The sequence below is a fragment of the Sapajus apella genome, unplaced genomic scaffold (assembly GCF_009761245.1).
Source record: "Sapajus apella isolate SASKATOON/1434 unplaced genomic scaffold, GSC_monkey_1.0 scaffold49, whole genome shotgun sequence".
NCBI lineage: Eukaryota > Metazoa > Chordata > Mammalia > Primates > Cebidae > Sapajus > Sapajus apella.
The window spans coordinates 4829164-4850883 of record NW_022436989.1 but is presented as its reverse complement, the minus strand read 5'-3'; the positions used below and the strand labels follow the sequence as shown (position 1 = coordinate 4850883).

The following is a 21720-nucleotide window of genomic DNA, read 5'->3' as shown; positions in this document are numbered from 1 at the left end:
GTAGAGACGGGGTTCCACCATGTTGACCAGGATGGTCTCGATCTCTTGACCTCGTGATCCACCCGCCTCGGCCTCCCAAAGTGCTGGGATTACAGGCTTGAGCCACCGCGCCCGGCCACGAATGACCCTTAAAATAGATATTCTCTCTTCTTACCACAGAATATTTGCTTTTGATTGGAGGATTGAACAGTGGGGAAGGTATAGATAAAAGAGGAGTTTCTAACATTTTCATACAAGAATGCCTGATAACATGACAATATAGCTCTTTTAATTTTTCTTAAACGATTTAGCATATATACCTATTAGAAGAGCTTCCACATAATAGATCACTAAACATCTTTATGCAGTAATTCAAATGTTAGGATAGGAAAAAAAAAAAAAAGTTTTTACTTTTTTTGTTTGTTTTTTTTTTTTTTAAGACAGGGTCTCACTGCATCACCCAGGCTGGAGTGCTGTAGTGGCATAACCACTGCTCACTGCAGCCTGACCTCCTGGGCTCAAGCCATCCTCCCACCTCAGCCTCTTGACCTCCCACGTAGCTGGGACTATAGGCATGTGCCACCACACCTGGCTAATTTTAACCTTTTCCTTCTTTGTAGAGATGTAGTCTTGCTATGTTACCCAAGCTGTTCTCAAACTCCTGTGCTCAAGCAACCTGCCCGCCTCAGCCTCCAAAGTGCTGGGATCACAGGAATGAGACTTTGCGCCCAGCCTTCTATTTATGTTCTTGATATTATCAAATTTCCTGAAGGATTTTCTCATACCTTCTCTTATCTTTCCATCTCACCTGGACAGTTCTATAGCTCACTCCCAGTCAGCAAACAAACACACTTAGTATCTCCCCATTCTAAAAAATATTCACTCGCTCTTACTACACGTTCAACCTCCATCCTTTATTCCTCTACACGACATCCAGCTTTTTTGAAGTTTACTTTCTCATTTCCCATTCACTCCTTAACCCTCGACTCCACAGTGGCTAACGTGGTCATCAACCCTCTCATTAGTTGCCCTCTCATTAGTCACCAATGATCTCCTCTCTTTTTGTTACTCATCAGACTTCCTTCAATACTTTAATTTTGCTCCTCCTTTCAGATGACTTAAAGCATGAGTGAAAAGTGGGGTAGTGAATCCAGACAAGACTGGGTGTGGCCCTGGCTTCAACAGTTACTGACTGCACTTTTCTGAGCTGGCTGACACAGGACTGGTCTGTCTTCCTAAGGGATAAGTGAACTAGGGCAGGCACTAGATTCTCATTCTTCTTTACATCCTTGAGCTCTTTATATACTGTGTGATCTGGCACATTAAGCAGACACTCAGTAGGGCTTGTGGAAGGCAGGAAAGAAAGAAAACAGGGGGAGGGAATCGGTGGGGGAAAATGCAGGAAAGTTTTACTCATCTTTTTATCCCTAAGTACAAAGCAGAAAAATTAACCGTAATAGAACCTCAAGTAATGTTTGGTGAGTCTTACTGAATACATATATACTACCTATTTCATGGAGTTTGTTGGTTTTAATTTCACTGAACATTAACATTTAAAATTTTAAGAACTGCATATTTACCACAAAGGTATGGTTGTAAAAACCATACTGTTAATTATAGTTATTGCTGCTGACTCATTAAGCAAATTCGTAGTTTTGGAAACACAGTTTTAGTCAATGAAGCAATAAAATAAACTTTAGCATTCTTCAACTTTCAGATTGGGCATAGGGGATGGGGATGCTACAGAGAGACAGTGAAGTTGGACCTCAAATGAGGTAGAAACAAAAAGAACAACACTGAAGTGTGGCCATAGGATGGTTAAAAGGCGCTATAATTTTCCTAAAATTAACTTTCAAATCTATGACAAACTTGTCTTAAATAAGTTAGTCTAGGTTTAAAAAGCTTTTTTGAAAGCCTGATTTTTTTCTTTTTATTTTTTTGATACACAGTCTTGCTCTGTCACCCAGGCTGGAGTGCAGTGGCATGATCCCAGCTCACTGCAACCTCCGACTCTCCGGTTTAATCAATTCTCCTGCCTCAGTCTCCCAAGAATCTGGGATTATAGGCACGCACCACCACGGCCAGCTTAATTTTCGTATTTTTAGTAGAGACTGGATTTCACCATGTTGGCCAGGATGGTCTCGATACCCTGACCTTGTGATCCACCTGCCTTGGCCTCCCAAAGTGCTGGGATTACAGATGTGAACCACCGCACCCGGCCAAAAGACTGATTTCTGTTACTTAAGAAAAAATAAAATGTCTCTAATTTTTAAACAAAGCACACATAAGCAATCTGCTTTAAATAAATGCTCTTTTTCTGTATTTCAAGGGAAAACTAGCATTTTGGGACACTTATTAAACAGTGAAAAGAAAAATATTTCTTTCCAGTTAAAAAGGATGCAGATAATTCTTGGGGGGGAGGGGACGCAAATAATTGAATTATGTATATAACTTAAAGTTGATTATGTTTAGCTCTTATTCTCTGCCTTATTTCCAAGTTTCTATTTCCTTTACTGGCTTTTAGTGCTATCCTCTCATTGTTCTCTGAAACATGTTCACTGAGCAATCTCATCTATACCAGAAAAGCACACTGTTTAGGAATATGCTTTCTAGGACCAAATGTGCTTGTGTTTGAAACCTGACCCTTCTACTTACTAGGTGTACAACCTTAGACAAGTTACTTTTCTGTACCTCAGTCTACTCATCTGTAAAACAAGGACAGGACAAGGCAGTGCCAACTTTACATGACTGTCATGAGATTCATATATATCAAATGCTTACAATGCTGCCTGGCACATAAGTTTTCTAACTAAGCGTGTTAGCTATAAGGGGACCATATAATTTATTATTCAATCCAGGACACCTCTAAGACTTAAGGAAGAGACTATGTATTAATAATCACACTGGAGCAACAAGAGTAAACCCGAACTATCTCAGGCAAATTAAGACAGTGTCACCCAACTAGTTAGAATAAGCCATAAAATACTGTTGATATGCACCATTTCTGCCCTATATCACATAATTTACCTAATAACGTTCAGTTCCAGTTAAAGAAACCTAGCAAATACTTAACTATTGTTTCTGAAAGTGGGTTTAGTAGGAGTGATGGGGGACAAGAGTTGAATAGGTCAAAACACTTCAGGAACATAAAGTTAAATATGTTGTAAAGATGAAGTTTACCATCTAGCCTACCCAAAAGTCACTCGTGTGCTGACTTTATAGCTTAATTTTACGTTGCAACTACAAAGTTATTCTGAAATGAAATGAGCTACTAAGCTTTTCTAAATATAAGGTATGTTATCTATGCTCACTGCTGTTATTCCTCAGTGCCTATCCCATAATGAGTATTAAACATTTCCTGAATAAATCAATGAATACTAAGAACAATTTCTATTGTCTCTCAACTATGAGAGATATGGAGATTATAACAAAGAATGAAATCCTTAAAAGAATGGTAATTCAAATTTTCTTGCTCAATACTTAAAAATCATTAAAAACCATTTTTGACCTAATAATTCCATCAACCCATGCATTTCATATGTAAATGCTGAAATAGGACTTGCCATGCCATGGATAAAGTTTTAAAAATAGTAATAAAAATCATTTCAGGGTTAAGTATTTTATTTAAAAACTACTCAACCAAAAAGTATAATAAGCCAATGACTGCCTTTTGAATACTCCCTAGAGGCCAATCAGCCAGGTGTGAGAATTCTGAGGTTAGGGAAACTCTTTGAAATAGAGTTCAAGAAGAGCTATTCAGAAATAAAGAAATAAATTCATACCATGATAGCCATATAAAGCAGAATTTGCAGAAGGGAACATCAAAAAACCAAGAGCGGTTTTGCATATTTACCAATTTAATCAACTCTTTCGAAAAAGCTGAAGCACTAGTCTTATAGTAGTGACCCATAAAAATTAAAATGATCAAGCCACATTTAGTCAAAAGCAAATATCCAATGGCAAATCTAATGCAATTTTTATAAGGATGCTGCTGGAATCTTGTATCCAAAACCTGAAGTAGGCCAACCAAAACCCCAAACTACAATTTTACTCTTTCTGATCTGATGTTCCTGAAATCTGATATGAGAAAAAAAATATTCCAATAGGATAAAAACAATAGTGGAAGCTAATATATATGGAAAATACTACGCTAAAAGGCATACATACATTATTTCCTTTGGTTTTTGACAATCATCTTAGCTGATATCTGGCTTGACTATAGAAATCTTAATGGACCCCAAGGCCACAGCTTATTTCCAAATGCCTAGCCACTATTAAGCCTAACTACTGGTAAGGTAGAGTCAAATTTTGCTATGGAAAGGTCCGTATGAACCCTCTCCACTACATGACTACACGATCGCAAATGATACCATGACAAGCAGCTGTGACAAAAGTAGTTAGACATTTGTAATTTAAAGTAATATTCCTAGCTAGAATTTATTGGAAAGGAAATAACAAATAATGGAGCTAAAAGAGACTTCAGGGATACTAATCAAAACAAATTTTAACTGAACACAAACAAGATGCATTTTTACTGTAAACTTTCCAGTCATTACTGTTGTTCTTAAAGAGATAAAGTTTGGCACATTTGTCCAGGTTCACACAGCTGGTAAGTAGGGAAGCTACAATTCAAATCCAAATCTGTTTTACATCAAAACAGATAATTAATTATCTTACAGTATACTAGAATTCCTTCTATTTCATATTTTTTTCTGTAACTCAAATTATTCTATTAAATAGTAGAAACTGGGAGCCACAGTGGCTGGTGCTTCAGGAGGTGAGGCTATGCGTTTGAGGTCAGCCTGGGCAACATAAAAACCTCTCATTCATTAAATACTAGAAATTTAGAGCTAGACAAGATTTCTAATCCATCCATTTATTTTTACAGGTAAGAAAACAAAGGCCCAGTGATGTCAAGTAGTTTTATATGTTGGTTGCATACAGTTGGTTACTAAAAGAGGTAGGACTAAAACCCAGGACTTGATTCACATCCAGTGCTTTGCAGCATCACAAAAAAGTCAATGCTTAACAGTAAGAATTACAGTAACAGGCCAGACATGGTGGCTCATACCCATAATCCCAGTACTTTGGGAGGCTGAGGTGGGAGGACCACTTGAGGCCAGGAGTTTAAGACCAACCAGCAAGACCACATCTCTACAAAAAAATTTTAAAATTAGCAGGTATGGCTACATATACCTGTAGTCCCAGCTACTAGGGAGGCTGTGGCAGGAGGACATCTTGAGCCCAGGAGTTCAAGGTTGTAGTGAGCTATGATCACACTCCAACCTGGGTGACAGAGTGAGACCCTGTCACAAAAAATTTTTAAAAAATAAAACAAATAACAGCTATCACTTATCAAGCACCTACTATGAGCCTAGCACTACTATATTAAGGATTCTATGTAATTATCTCGAATCCTCCCAACAACATTAAAAGTCCAGATTTGTCTGGCTCCAAAGCCAGCTATACATTCTCTTTCATCATACTGCTTTCATAATCCAAGGAGAACTCCACGTTGGTGGGGCAAAAGGAGGTCAGGATGGTTTTGCTTCCTTTCGTTACTACTGAAATTATCCATGTAGAGTTATTTCATTTTTGTGAAGGACTTAAAAACATTAGAATATGTACATGAAAAACACTTTACTTATAAAACAGAAAAGGCTACCAAAGTATCTTTATGAAAACAAACTTAAAAAGTTGTAAAGATTCACTTATAAAAGCAATCAAAGACTAATTCCTTCTTAAGGAATGTGATTTCGACACAAAGCTTTCATATGACCACTTGGCTTGCTACAGAACAAAGATGTACATGTACATACAAACACACAATATACATACACACACACAGACATACTTAAGGCTGAAAGGGAATGTGCCAAAAATGTTAAAAGCCACTACTCCTACAATTCATAATCACAGTGACCTTGAAGAAATGAGTACGTGACCCAGGATCTAGACAATCAAGTCTACTGTACCCCTGGTTCCTGGCTACAGTGATACATTAAGGGACGGAAAACTGACATAAGGAGGAACACAGAGTCACCTCTGAAATTTACTATCTGGTAAATTTCAGATAGTAAATTTGATAGTAAAACTGGCGAAGAGGGTCTATCTTCCTTTCAAACAGCCAACGATGTTGCCCTGAGGCTGTAACGACACCACAGAAGCCTGCTTGAGAATAAGGCCATGAAAGCTGGAAACAGAGCCAACAACACACAGCAGAAGAAAACCCTTGCCATCATCATATGGGTTCTAGATCCAGGCATGCCTGAGACCAGTCCATCTTGGACTCCCATTTACTTAATCTAATAAATCCACTGTCTTTTAATTTTTTACTTCATTGCTTAAGCTGGAGTTGGATTTTTGCTGCTTAAAATTTTAATAGTACTGACTGTTCTCAGAGAGAAGTCCTCAGTTAAAGAGTAACACTACACTGTAAAATTTGAAACATTTAAAAATTAGGTCAATCAATAATTTTGTCTATCTAAAATATACTTTTAAATTACTGTAACAAAACTTTTAAAATTAAATCAGTAATATATTTTGTGTTCCTAAATAAGGTTATTCTAAATCTTTATGTATCAGCAATAATTGCACTTATTTTACCATGTACTACATGATGATATAAGTATATACACATTTTAGAATAGTTAAATCTAGCTAACAAATGCATCACCTGTTATTTTTGTGATGAGAAACAGTATCTGCTGTCTTTGCATTTTTCAGGAATATGTATCATTAACTGCATTTTTAAATAGTGTTAGAATATTGCAGTGTCTGATATTTTGTTTGTGTTAACATTTTTCTAATGGTAGAACATACCACAACTCTACTCCCTTGCCTTTTCAGCCTACTGCCATGCCACTCGCCAACTATAGGTTGCACTGGGTGAGTAGAGATTTCTTCATTCACGCTCCTGGGATACATATATAGAAGACGAAATTCTAAAACGATGATTTTGCCCTCTCCAAATTCACATATAACATCATAACCATCACAGAGAAGTTCCCTCCTCTTTCCTCTTCTGTTCCTCAGTAATTCCTCCTTTCCTCTGCTCATCTCTCATGCTCACCTTCCCTCTGGGGCAACTTGCCACTCCTGCTTTCAAAGATTAATGCCATCACCTACATTCTCATCTCCTCCCAACCTTCACTCCATCTTACTCTTTCTCTGCCAGCTATAGTACGTCCCACCACACTAGCATGTTCCCCTCTGCCATCACACACACAAAAATTTTCTCTAACTTTAAAATTACACTTTACCAAGCTGCTCACTTTATTGTTCTCCTACTTTACACTGACAGATTTTTCAAATAGTTTAAATGATATTTAAGCATCGCTCTTTGCTTATTCCCCAAAAAAGAAACTAGCTTCCTCCCACCCCACAAATCCCTGAAACTGAATTCATGATATTTCTTTTATCGTCAGATCCAGTGACCCCTTTAGCTTTCACTTCCTCTTGAACACTGCTGTTTGTGGTGTTATTTAACTATCCTCTTGTAAAATCTTGTCCATTGGCTCAGTGACATTATATTTTAGCTCTCTGGCTTTTGGAATTCTCTAAACAGGTCTCCTTTTCCTCTCATTCCCTGTTAGTAAAGTAAATGTTTCTCATGTTCATTATTCAGTCCATTCTTCAATGTTCATTTTTGATATGCTTTCTCTGAAAAATTATATCTACCATTAAAACTGTTACTCTCCAATATGAGGCAAAATTACAACACACACACAAAAGGCTGAATAAACATTTTCCCTCCCAAATTAGGACTACCCCCAAATTTTCTGAAAATGGCATCACTTGTCTCCCCTAAAACCATGGCTTGCAAACACACACACACACACACACACACACACACACACACTCCTCAGCATGCTGTCCCATCTTCTATTGCCTAAAATACCCTTCCTTCCTTTCTCAGCCAAAAAAATTCCTATCAGTCTCAAATGTCCCTTCCTCTGTGAAGCCTTTCCTGCCACACACCCATCACCCAATGAACATGACTTCCTAGTTCTCTCTTCTATAGAACCATGGCGCTAAGCAGATACCTTACTATAGCACTTTTTAAATGATTTTAGATTCCTGTGGTTTTCACCTCACCCAATAGCTATGCCTCAGGCGCAAACGGCATGTTTTATTCTTTTTGTTTCTTTAGTTGCTATAACACAATAGGAACTTGGTAAGTATTTATTAGCGAAAAAACACTTGAAAGGTCCAAGTTCATTCAGAATGTCAAAAATATAATCAAGACATTTCATATGCCTGCAGTGCTTTGCAGGTGTCAAAGTTGAATGTGCTAGCTTTCTGAATACCAAATGCATTAACTGACTAAGCCAGTCATTTAGCATTCTGGTTTCCTGCCACAAATATTCTTCTATCTTCACATGCATATATGTCTTATCTTCTTAAATGGGCAAGTACTTGCAGGTTACAACTTTTAGTGTTAAGTACATTATATTATCTGGTGTGCCTCCTTATACCTTAGTAGGGTCTCAATAAATACCACATAGCTGTTTGATGTGTCTCATTGTTAGGAGTTCTAAAAGTATCTGACAGATCTGTCATTAACTTGTTTCTAATCTAAGTTTTTCAAAAGTATTCACTAAAGAAAACACGCATACATGAAACTCAAACAACAAATACCTTCACATCCATGATCCAAATAATGTATTAACTTTAAAAAAAAGAAAAGCCTAGAGTGGGTTCTTTCAGTGGTAACACATCTTTCCTTGTAAATATGGATCTCAAATATGAATCTATTACATATGGCCATTAAAAAGCAATTTCCCTATAATTCATAATGTAAAAACTGATGCAGGCTATATCATCAATGGAGGTAAAGGCTATTGGGAAACTATCATCCCACAGATTTATAAATAAGAAAAAAATATATTTACAGTGAAGAAATCCAGCAGTCACCTTCTTGATCAGTATGTGTGATTTATGTAGCATTCTCACCGAAAAAGGTTCAACCTAAATCTCATAATGGGGAAAAAGTGGACAAATTCAGAATGTGGGATATTCCACAAAACAACTGATATAAAATCCTCAAAAAAATTAGAATCAAAATCGGGATCAGTATATACTGCTTGGGTGATGGGTTCACCAAAATCTCACAAAACACCACTAAAGAGCTTATCTGTGTAACCAAATACCACCTGTTCCCCAAGCATCTATGGAAATAAAAAAGTACGTAACAAAAAAAGTAGAATCAATGTCATAGAAAGCAATATAATGTCAGACTTTTATTTTCTAGAATAAAAGATTCTCAGGTGACATAACAAAATATACTGTAAGGACCCAGGATTTAAAAAATTTTATAAACTTTTATGGACTACCATATTAAATTATGAAATATGTTTTTTCTCAGTTGTGTTGATGATATTGTTATTATGAATAGCCTATCCTTGGAAATTCAGGCTAGAAGAACTTAGTGTTATCTACAGCTTTCTTTCAAATGATTCAATTAAAAAATGTAAGTGTATAGACTGGGCACAGTAGCTCACACCTGTGTTCCCAGCTTTTTTGGAGGCCACGGCAGGAGGATCACTTGAACCCAGGAGGCCAAGATCAGCCTGGGCAACCTAGCGGCACCCCATCTCTTAAAAATTAAAATATTAGCCAGGCATCATGGTGCACAACTGTAGTCCGAGCTACTTGGGACGCTGATACAGGAAGATCGCTTGAGCCCAGGACTTAGAGGCTGCACTGAGCTTTGATCCACTCCAGCCTGGGCAACAGAGTGAGACCTGGTCAAAAAATTTAAAAAAAAAAAAAAAAAAAAAAAAAAAAGTGAAGTCTGTGTAAAGCAAATGTGACAAAATATTAAGGATGTTTATGTGCTCATAAACACTATATATTCAGCTTTTCTATATATTTCAAAATCTTCAAAATAAAAAGTGAAAGTAATTTCCTCTTCTTTCCAATCACATTTAAATCAACATCCTCCTTATCTGCCCTTTCTCCCCTTATAAGTTTTAATCTTTTTCCTTCATTTTCTATGAATATTTGTAGTTTGTCTTCTGTTTCACTGGTTCAGATTTCTATTCTTTTGATACAAACTGTTTCTACAGTGGATTTTGTTTGGCCTTTGTGTTGTTTTACTTTGCGTATATGCTTTTCTTTTCTAGTTTACCAGTCATGTATCCTACATTTTAGATGCCTTTTCTTGGTATCATTTAACTTTATGTAATCTATTTTAAATTTACTCAGAATATAAATAAAGATGCAGTAGTAGCACTGAAGGTAGTGTTTACATATACAATCTAAAAGAAGAGAGATAAACTAAATGAGTACTGTTAATGAAAAAAGAGCAAGGAACTATAGGGCTTAAAAATTACCAGCAATTTCATATGATCATTGATATTAAAATTAAGAAACGGGGCCGGGCGCGATGGCTCATAATCCCAGCACTTTGGGCCAAGGCAGGCAGATCAAGAGGTCAAGAGATCGAGACCATCTTGGCCAACATGGTGAAGCCCCATCTCTACCAAAAAATACAAAAATTAGCTGGGCATTGTGGCACATGCCTGTAGTCCCAGCTACTTGGGAGGCTGAGGCAGGAGAATTGCTTGAACCCGGGAGGCAAAGGTTACAGTGAGCCGAGATCGCACTACTGCACTCCAGCCTGGCGACAGAGCAAGACTCTGTCTCAAAAAAAAAAAAAAAAAGAAATGGATTCTAGAGAAGATCAAATCTAGGACATCATGGGAAAACATGATCTACAGATCAAGCTGAAGATGTGACTTTCATGTTCTTTAATTTAAGACCTTAGAAATATCCAGGGTGTTTTGAAGACGTGACTTTAAAGTCCTTTAAGATCTTAGAAAGATCCAAGGTGTTGCCTCAAAACACCTGCTGGATTTCAGAACTGCTATGGATCAGTGACTCCCACACACCTCCTAACTATCCTTTGTTTGAACAGGAGTGCTGATGGTAGTTTTCCTACGCCTTTTGCATCACTGGTCTTGAATTCCTGGCCAACAGAAACTGTGGCTTATTGTTATTTTAAAGCACTAAATTTCATGGTAATCTGCTATGCAGTGAGAGATAACTAGTGGAGTGACAGTTAAATTGAATTTGAGAGGCTGAGAAGATGGCAGCCTTGCAACCAGAGGCAGGTAGTGGGATTGGGGAAGAACATCTGATACAGGGTAAAAATAAGATCTCTGATTCCAAAGGTTATGAACTGTTAGGATCATGGGATGACTATGTATCACTGGAAGATGTAAACTCAAGAATATTCATGAATATGTGTTCTATTAAACATTGGCAAAAGGAGTTTTCTGACCAATAATTATTTCTAAGAACTACAAAATTTCATGTGTAGAATGAGGAAGAACATTTTCCACTTGTTTTATACTTAGATTGTGAAGTTTTGCTTACAGAGCGTATATTCTCAGGTTAATTTATCATTTATTTTGTGAAAGTATTTAACTCAATAGTGATGATCAAAAGCTAAGGGTATCTCAGGCAAAAGGGGAATCTCTGGTCATGTTCCACTAGATCCCTAAACTAAAGATACAGGCTTCTAATGTCACTAACATAACATGGTAGACACCACTTTACTATTTCTGACACTACCTTTAGTGCTACTACTGCATCTATTATTTATATTCTGAGTAAAATTTTTAAATAGATTACATAAAGTTAAAATAAAATAAATATCAAGAAAAGGCATCTAAAAGGTAGGATACATGACTTGTAAACTAGAAAAGATAAGAAAAGCATACAGGCAAAGTAAAACAACACAAAGGCAGAACAAAAATCCACTGCAGAAACAGTTTGTATCAAAAGAATAGAAATCTGAACCAGTGAAACAGAAGACAAACTACAAATATTCATAGAAAATGAAGAAAAAAGATAAAAAATAAAACTTAAGGGGATAAAGGGCAGATAAGGAAGACAGGCTACAAATAAATACCCAATCAAAGATAATAAGGTGGTATGCTACCGTGGTGGATTAAAGGAGGCCACAAATTCCTTATCATTTTCCCTATGAAGAGATGGACTCCATTTATTTCTCCTCCTCTTGAATCTGAACTGGTGAATCTTGTGACTTGTTGCACAAAAAAAGGTAGATCTGCCACTTCTGCAACCAGTCTTTAGAAGAGCTGGTGGCTTCTATTCTTAGCAGTAACATGATCTAAAGTAATCGAGGCTGCCCTACTGGAGAAGGGCAACATGGAGGAGAACTGAGGCACTCTGGGCCAACGTTCAAGCACCAAGGACCCAAATATGGGAATAAACCATTCTAGCATCTTTCAGTTCAGTTCAGCTGTCTTTTAAGTGCAGCCATAGAAATGACTCTAGGTGAGATCAAAGAACCATGGACTCAAACCACAGAATCATGAGAAAAATATAAGTCACGCCGGGCGCGGTGGCTCACGCCTGTAATCCCAGCACTTTGGGAGGCTGAGGCGGGTGGATCACGAGGTCGAGAGATCGAGACCATCCTGGTCAACACGGTGAAACCCCGTCTCTACTAAAAATACAAAAAATTAGCTGGGCATGGTGGTGCGTGCCTGTAATCCCAGCTAGTCAGGAGGCTGAGGCAGGAGAATTGCCTGAACCCGGGAGGCGGAGGTTGCGGTGAGCCGAGATCGTGCCATTGCACTCCAGCCTGGGTAACAAGAGAGAAACTCCGTCTCCAAAAAAAAAAAAAACAAAAATATATAAGTCACTATTGTCTTAAACCAATAAAAGTTGGGGTAGTCCATTACACAACACTGGTAACTGATGGAGCAATAATGATCTACAACACAACACTGCCAAAATACATGCATAATGTCTGTAGTCTGTAGTATAAGATACTTGTATTTCAAAACCCTGCTAGAAAGTATTATTTTAAACTGTTTGAGACCAGGCGTGGTGGCTCACACCTGTTATCCCAGCACTTTGGGAGGCCAAGGCAGGCGGATCACTTGAGGTCAGGAGCTTGTGACCAGCCTGGCTGACACCATGAAACCCTGTCTCTATTAAAAATACAAAAATTAGCCAGGCGTGGTGACACACATCTGTAGTCCCAGCTACTCAGGAGGCTGAGGCAGGAGAATTGCTTCAATCCAATAGGCTGGGTTTGCAGTGCGCTGAGATCACGCCACTGCACTGCACCCTGGGTGACAGAACAAGACTGTCTCAAACAGTTTGAAAAGCCAGCTTGTTTCAAAACCCTGGCTGAAAGTAACAGCTTTTTCATTTCTTCAACTATCTTCCATTATTTACTTGCTTGAAAAAATATTCTAAATTCTATCCATGGATTAAGTCAGGCATGGAACATGAACACTAAATTACAATATTAAATCTTCAAATTTTATTCACATCTATTTTAAGATGCCTTAAGAAGCTGTCTTAACAATCCCACTTACGTAGTAGTATATTCTCATTCTTTGCTTCATTCATTTCATTCACTCATTGAACAGTTTTTAAGGACTTACTATGCACTAAGTATCAGAGTAGCAAAGATGAACAAGGAAACCATGAAGTAGAATTGAGAGCAGGATAAGACTGTATCACTCCCCTGACTTTCTAGAAAGTCGACCCCTGCCTAGTCTGCACTTCCCACAGCACTTTATACAAATTTTGATTTTGTAGAAATAATAACAGCAGCCAACATTTATGGAATGGTTACTATGTACCTGGCAAAATTCTAAGTCATTATTACATAATTTAACTCAGTTAATCCTCACAATAACCTTCATGAGGTAGGTAGGAACTATTACCCCCATTTTATAGATGAGGAAACTGACTCATCTTGAAGTCCTTTTTTCCCACTAGACTCTAGACTCCATGAGGGCAAGTGTTTCTTCATCTCAGTGTCTCACACATCCCAGTTTCTGGCAGATATTTCTCTAGAAGTAATTAAAGAAATTAGTTTGTCCAAAAACTAGATACAAATATGCTCATTTACAAGAAAAATTTTTTACTCCTCAAAAGTATAAGGCAATAATATTTTTTTGGACCAAGAAAAAAATGGCTTGGTGTTGAATAAATATAGTATCTCTAACTGGTAAGAAAAATTAACATAAAAGTTTACCCAACAATTGATGAAAACAATGAAGACTTAACTTTTTTAAACAAATCTAATTTGATAGTAATTTTATTCAGCAATATGTTATGCAGAAGTCCATACAAATCACAATGACAAGGGCCAATCAAGATGGCCGACTAGAAACAGCTGCAGGAGAAGGAAGGAAGGGAGGGCGGAAGGGAGGAAAGGAGGGAGGGAGGAAGAGAGGGAGGAAGAGAGGGAGGAAGAGAGGGAGGAAGAGAGGGAGGAAGAGAGAGAGGAAGAGAGAGGAAGAGAGAGAGGAAGGGAGACAGAAAAAGAGACACAGAAAGAGACAGAAAAAAGAAAACAACAACAAAAACAGCAAGTGAATCGTGCACCTGCAACTGAGGTATCCAGGTTCTCTAACTGGGACTGACTAGGCAGCTGGCACAACCCGTGGAGAGTGAGGAAAAGGAGGATGATACAACGGCCCACATGGGAGCCATATGGAGCAAGGGAAGCTCCCACCCCCCGCGAAGGGAGGCAGTGAGTGACCGTGCTACCCTGCCCAGGAAACCATGCTTTTTCCATAGATCTGTGCAACATGTGGATCAGGATATCCCCCTCATGAGCCCACGCCACCAGGGCCTTGGATCCCAAGCACAGAGCTGTGCAGATTCTTGGCGTTCACTCAGCTGGAGAATGCCTCAGACTACGGAGTTCCCAGGGAAAGGGGCTACAGTCATCACCGCAGCTGCCTGCTGACCAAGACAACTAAACTCTCCAGGGAAGGAAGAGCAGCCATCACTGCAACTGCTTGCTACCTAAGATGACTGAGCTCCTGTAGGGAGGGGCAGCAGCCAACTCTGTAGCTACAGTCTGCCGGTTTTCCCCTGCTGGTGCCAGAGAGACTGGACGGTATCGACCCAGGAGGATTCACCACAGCACAGTGGCTGTGGCAGATGGTGGTCAGACTGCCTCTTTAGGCCAGATCCCGATCTATCCCCTCCTCGGCAGGCAGGGCCTCCCTGGTAAAATTTCTAGCAGGAATTTTAGCAACTCCAGTAGGAGTTTAGGGACAGAACTCTGTTCTCCCTGGGACTGAGCCCCTACAGGGAGGAGCACTCACAGTATCTGTGCATCCACAGACTTACTCTTTCCCCCTGCTGGCCCTGAGGCATCCAGGTAGTCTGGACGAGTGGGATAACCCCCAGCAAAGCGCATCCCCTCTGCCAACGGGCAGCCAGACTGCTTTATTTAGCAGTCCTGGATCTTGTGCCTCCTGAGAGGGACCCCCAATGGGATCGCCAAACATCTTATACAGGAGCATTCCCACTTACACTGGGGCATCTTATACAATGCCCCTCTGGGACAGAAATCACAGAGGAAGGAGCAGGCAGGCATCTTTGCTGTTCTGTAGCCCCCACTGGTGACATTTCCAGGTGTGGGAGGGATCCAGGTGAATAGGGTTGGAATGGTTCCCCAGAAAACTGCAGCAGCCCTATGAAGGAGGGACCTAACTGAAGAAAAACAGAAAGCAACAACAACAGTATCAACAAAAAAGTCCCCATAAAAACTCCATCCAAAGGTCAGCAGCCTCAGAGATCTAAGCTAGAAAAACTCATGAAGATGAGAAAGAATCAACAGAAAAAACAGAGTGCCTCTTCTCCAAATGATCACAACACCTCTCCAGCAAGGGCACACAACTAGGTGAACGCTTAGATGAACTGACAGAAGTAGGTTTCAGAAGGTGGATAACAAAATTTGCTGAGCTAAAGGAGCATGTTCGAACCCAATGCAAAGAAACTATGAACCATGATAACACATTACAGGAGCCGTTAACCAGAATAACCAGTTTAGAGAGAAATATAACGACTCAATAGAGCTGAAAAACACAACACAAGAGCTTCACAATGCATCCACAAGTATCCACTGTCAAACAGACCAAGTGGAGGAAAGAATTTCAGAGCTTAAAGAATATCTTCCTGAAGTAAGACAGGCAGACAAGATTAGAGAAAAAGGAATGAAAAAGAATGAAGAAAACCTCTCAGAACTATGGGATTATGTAATAAGACCGAATCTATGACTGACTGGGGTACCTGATAGAGATGGGGAAAACAGAACTAAGTTGGAATATATACTTCAGGATATCATCCAGGAATACTTCCCCAACCTAATAAGACAGGCCAACATTCAAATTCAGGAAATCCAGGGAACCCTAGTAAGGTACTCCAAGAGGAAATCAACCCTAAAATACATAATCATCAGATTCTCCAAGGTCGAAATGAAAGAAAAAATGTTAAGGGCAGCCAGAGATAAAGGCCAGGTCACCTACAAAGGGAAGCCCATCAGACAAACAGCAGACCTCTCAGCAGAAATCCTACAAGCCAGAAGAGACTGGGGACCAATATCCAACATTTAAAAAAAAAATTTCAACCCAGAGTTTCATGTCCATCCAAACTAAGCTTTATAAGCAAAGGAGAAATAAAAGCCTTTTCATACAACCAACTGCTCAGGGAATTCACCACCACCAGGCCTGCTTTGCAAAAGCACTAAATATGAAAAGGAAAAACCATTATTAGCCACTGCAAAAAACACACTGAAGTACAAAGACCAATGATACTATGAAGCAACTACATCAACAAGTCTGCAAAACAACCAGCTAACATCATAACAAAATCAAATTCACACCTAACAGTATTAACTTTAAATGTAAATGGGCTAAATGTCCCAATTAAAAGACACAGAATGGCAAGCTGTCAGATGGACCAAATGGATAAACAGTCAAGACCCATCAGTGTGCCATATTCAAGAGACCCATGTCATACACAAAGACACAAATAGGCTCAAAATAAAGGAGTGAAGGAATATTTACCAAGCAAATGTAAAGCAGTAAAAAGCAGAGGTTGCGATCCTAGTTTCTGACAAAACAGACTTTAAACCAACAAAGATCAAAAGAGAAGGGCATCACATAATGGTAAACGGATCAATTCAACAAGAAAATCTAACTATCCTAAACATATATGCACCCAATATAAGGGCATCAAGAGTCATAAAACAAGTTCTTAGAGACCTACAAAGAGACTTACACTCCCACACAACAACAGTGGGAGACTTTAACACCCCACCATCAATATTAGACAGATCATCAAGACAGAAAATTAGCAAGGATATTCAAGACTTGAACTCAGCTCTGGATCAACTGGACCTGATAGATATCTACAAAACTCTCCATCCAAAGACAATAGAATATACATTTTTCTTGGTGCCACATGGCACTTATTACTCTAAAACCAATCACATAATTGGAAGTAAAACACTCCTCAGCAAATGCAGGAAAACTGAGATCATAAAAGTCTCTCAGACAACAGCACAATCATATCAGAACTCAAGATTAAGAAAATCACTCAAAACTACACAACTACATGGAAATTGAATAACTTGCTCCTGAATGACTCCTGGGTAAATAATGAAATTAAGGCAGAAACCAAGAAGTTCCTTGAAATCAATGAGAACAAAGAGACAACACACCAGAATCTCTGGGATGCAGCTAAAGCAGTGTTAACAGGGAAATTTATAGCACTAAAATGTGCACATCAAAACACTAGAAAAATCTCAAGTTGACAATCTAACATCACAACTAAAAGAACTAGAGAACCAAGAGCGAACAAACCCCAAAGCTAGCAGAAGACAAGAAATAATCAAGATCAGAGCAGAACTGAAGGAGACAGAGACACTAAAAACTCTTTGCAGGCTTGGGGAGAGAAATCAATGACTCCAGAAGCTGGTTTTTTTGAAAAAAGAAAATAGACTGCCAGCTAGACTAATAAGTAAGAAAAGAAAGAATCAAATAGACTCAATAAAAAAATGAGAGAGGGGATATTACCACTGACCCCACAGAAATAAAAACTACCATCAGAGAATACTATGAACACCTCTATGCAAATAAACTAGAAAATCTAGAAGAAATGGGAAAATTCCAGGCACATACACCCTCCCAAGAATAAACCAGGAAGAAGTTGAATCTGGGAATAGATCAATGACAAGTTCTGAAATTGAGGCAGTAATAAATGGCATGCTAACCCAGAAAAGCCCAGGACCAGATAGACTTACAGCTGAATTCTACCAGAGGTACAAAGAAGAGCTAGTACCACTTCTTCTGAAACTATTCCAAACAACTGAAGAGGAGGGACTTCTCCCTAACACAGTTTGAGGCCAGCATCATTGTGATATCAAAACGCAGCAGAGATACAACAAAAAAAGAAAACTTCAGCCAATATTGCTGATGAACATCAATGCAAAAATCCTTAATAAATGCTGGCAAACTGAATCTAGCAACACATCAAAAAGCTTATTCACCACAATCAAGTCAGCTTCATTCACAGGATGCAAGGTTGATTCAACATAAGCAAATTAATAAACATAATCACAAACAAAACTAAAAACAAAGCACGTAATTATCTCAAAAGACTCAGAAAAGGCCTTTGATAAAATTCAACATCCCTTAATGTTAAAAACTCTCAATTAGATATTTACAGAACATACCTCAAAATAATACGAGCCATTTACAACCTACAGAATGGGAGAAAAAAAAATTGCAATCTAGACATTTAACAAAGCTCTAACATCCAGAATCTACAAGGAATTTAAACAAATTAAAAAAAAAAAAAAAAAAACCCATTCAACAGTGGGCAAAGGACATAGACACTTTTCAAAAGAAGACATATATGCAGCCAAAAAACATTAAAAACCTCAGTATCACTGATCATTCCAGAAATTCAAATCAAAACCACAAGGAGATACCATCTCATGCCAGTCAGAATGGCAGTTACTAAAAAGTCAAGAAACAACAGATGCTAGTGAAGCTGTGGAGAAATAGAAACGCTTGTATACCATTGGTGAGAAAGCAAATTAGTTCAACCATTGTGGAAGACAGTGTGGTGATTCCTCAAAGACCTAGAACCAGAAATACCATTTGACTCAGTAATCCTATTACTGGGTATGGATACCCAAAGGAATATAAATCATTCTATTATAAAGATACATGCAAGTGTATGTTCATTGCAGGACTATTCCTAATAGTCTCATAATTCACTACCACTTCAGGATACCAAAACTATCTTTTTTTTAAGAAGGGAGCATAAACCTAGTACTCCTAAGAAAAGACAAAATGGCTACATCTCAGAATAACCCTACTAGAAAAGTAAATTTTAGAGAACGCTGGCGTGCCAAATTGTCAGTCTGACCTCTAGAAAGGATACTGTCTCTCTTGGATATCTGATAGAAAACTAAAGTACACAAACATTAGTTATATTTACCAAAACTTTTTGTACCAGACTGCTGGTTGGTTAACACAACATCAATTATAAAATCTCTTAACTCTTGCCATCTCCCACTATAGAAATTGAAAGCCAAATACTTGCTTTCTCACAGCTAGGGGTGGCACATAACCCAGTTCTGGAAAAGGAAGTCTGATTGACAGCTTCTGAAGAAGTTTTTGCGTTCCTAACATAAGGGACAGAGTGGCTGACACCAGTCATCTCCCATCTGACTGCCTTGAACTGAGATGTAATGCCCATTACTACAGCCATCTTGAAATACTGAAGCAACAAGGATATGAAAAGCAAATAAGCTAAAGGTGATAAACCAGAGATAGCTTCAATCTTTGATGATTCTATCTTGATCTGCTAACTATAACTGTCCACCTATACCCTTAAGAGGAAAAAAAAAAATGTCCTTTTTTGCTGTTACTGTTGGCTAGGTTTCGTTATTTTCAGCAGAATGCCACCATTACTAAGCATTCAAAGAATGTGATATACAATTCCTTTAATTTAAAAAAGTTCTAGTACTTGTATAAATAGAAAACAAGTATTCTGATGCCAAATAAGTATGACAAACTAAACCCAGGACAAATTAAATGCTGGGAAGTCCTAAATATCTTCTCTTACTATTTTTTACTATAAAATATATTAATAAAATACATGCATTTTAGGAATTTTACAAAATATAAAATAACATAAGGAAGGAAAAAATTCAATACCCAGAAATAACCACTTCTAATATTTTGGTATATTTCCATCCAATTTTTATACATTATCAATGTATAAAAGTATGCTTTTATTTTCATAAACCGGATTCATGTAGGATGTTTTATTAACCAATACATGTAGAAAGCGGTAACTCAGTAGTACATAAAAGCACGTAAGACTCAAAAATAAAAGTATCTCTTCCCCCATTAGTATACATACAAGAGCACATATATACAAGCCCTCATTCTCCATTCCACTTCTCAAAAACAATACTTTTAGCATTGTGAATGTTTCTTGATTTGTCACCTATTAAACCACATCAACTGACTTACTAAAAAGATTGAGAAATTAAGATATCCTTGCACTGTCTTCTCAATTTTTGTTACTTTCATTTTCATTTTTAGCTTTTCTATACTGGTTTGTATTCTACATTAAAAAATAAACTTAAACCTCTATTTCTTGACCCAGGAATTTTAGATGAAATGTCTTAGCTCCCAACTGTGTTAAGATAAGGAAATTAATGTTCTACAGCAAGCATTTTTAATCATAAAGTTTAACCAAAGAATGAAAAGATAACTATTTGGCCTTATCCAATCCTGAGTGAGGGGGGTAAAAAATGAATGTAGGTACTTGTTGCTTTAGTGCTAATTCATTTAAGAAAAAGTGTTGAAAAATATAGGAGCAGTATCATAATGAAGACCAAATATAGAAAACAACTATTAGAAGGTGGAAATCATACAATGAATTTTTTTAATTACTATAGACAAACATGAATTTTTAAATTATGAAATATAAAGCCTGAGGAAGAGAGTACAACATTAAGGCCAGGTGACAGGAAAAGAATACTGATTAACTCCTCTTTTACACTAGTCTTCTCCAAAGAGAAACATCACAATGAAAACACTGATATTGACAGTTATCAAGTAGCTTATCACTTTGAGTTAATATCAATGTTAATATTGATATTAACAGTTAATATCAATGATTTTTGAGCAACATATAGCCTCTGAAGGGTGGGGAAAAAAAAAAAAAAAAAAACCTTAAAAGGGCAAGTATCCTGACTGTCTATATAGAAGGAAACAATGGATGAGTGTAATACTAAACATAAAGTTCATATCAAACTAGTAACAGCCTACAGATTAAATAAAATAGCTATTATTTACTATTGAGTATGTCCCATGCAGTCTGATAAGAGCTAATCACACATTATGAGCTTTGATTCTTACACCCATATAAAGTAGGCACTTTTATCATCTCCATTTTACAGAGAAATTTAAGACAGATTAAGGATTTTGCCGACAGACACTAATAAATGACAAAGCCAGAATTTGAAATTAAGTTCCATCCTCTAAACCGTTACACTCAAATGACATATATAGCTACAGCTGACCCTTAATAACATGGGTTTAACTGAATGGCTCCACTTGTACCTGGATTTTCTTCTGCCTCAGGCACTCCTGAGATAGCAATACCAACCCTTTCTCTTCCTCCTCTTCAGCCTATTTGACATGAAGATATCAAGGATGAAGACCTTTATGATGATCCACTTCCCCTTGATGGAAAAATACATTTTCTCTCATGATTTTCTTAAAATTTTTTCTCTTACTTCACTGTAAAAATACAGTACATTTTACATAAAACATACAAAATGTGTGTTAATAGACTGTTATCAGCAAGGCTACCAGTCAACAGTACGCTATTAGCAGTTAAGTTGTGGGGGAGTTA

The 21720-nt window shown here is 37.8% G+C and overlaps 1 protein-coding gene and 1 long non-coding RNA gene across 7 annotated transcripts in view; both read right to left on the bottom strand.

Moving 5' to 3' along the window:
- LOC116526133 overlaps nucleotides 1–13875 on the bottom strand; it is a 20496-nt gene extending 6621 nt beyond the window's left edge. Inside the window, exons 1-2 of the long non-coding RNA XR_004257984.1 lie at nucleotides 13863–13875; nucleotides 10961–10965 (exon numbers count right to left, since the gene is read on the bottom strand). This is a non-coding gene — a long non-coding RNA (uncharacterized LOC116526133). The remainder of the gene's footprint in view (nucleotides 1–10960; nucleotides 10966–13862) is intronic.
- AKT3 (AKT serine/threonine kinase 3) overlaps nucleotides 1–21720 on the bottom strand; it is a 331186-nt gene that overhangs the window by 284910 nt on the left and 24556 nt on the right. The window lies entirely within an intron of this gene.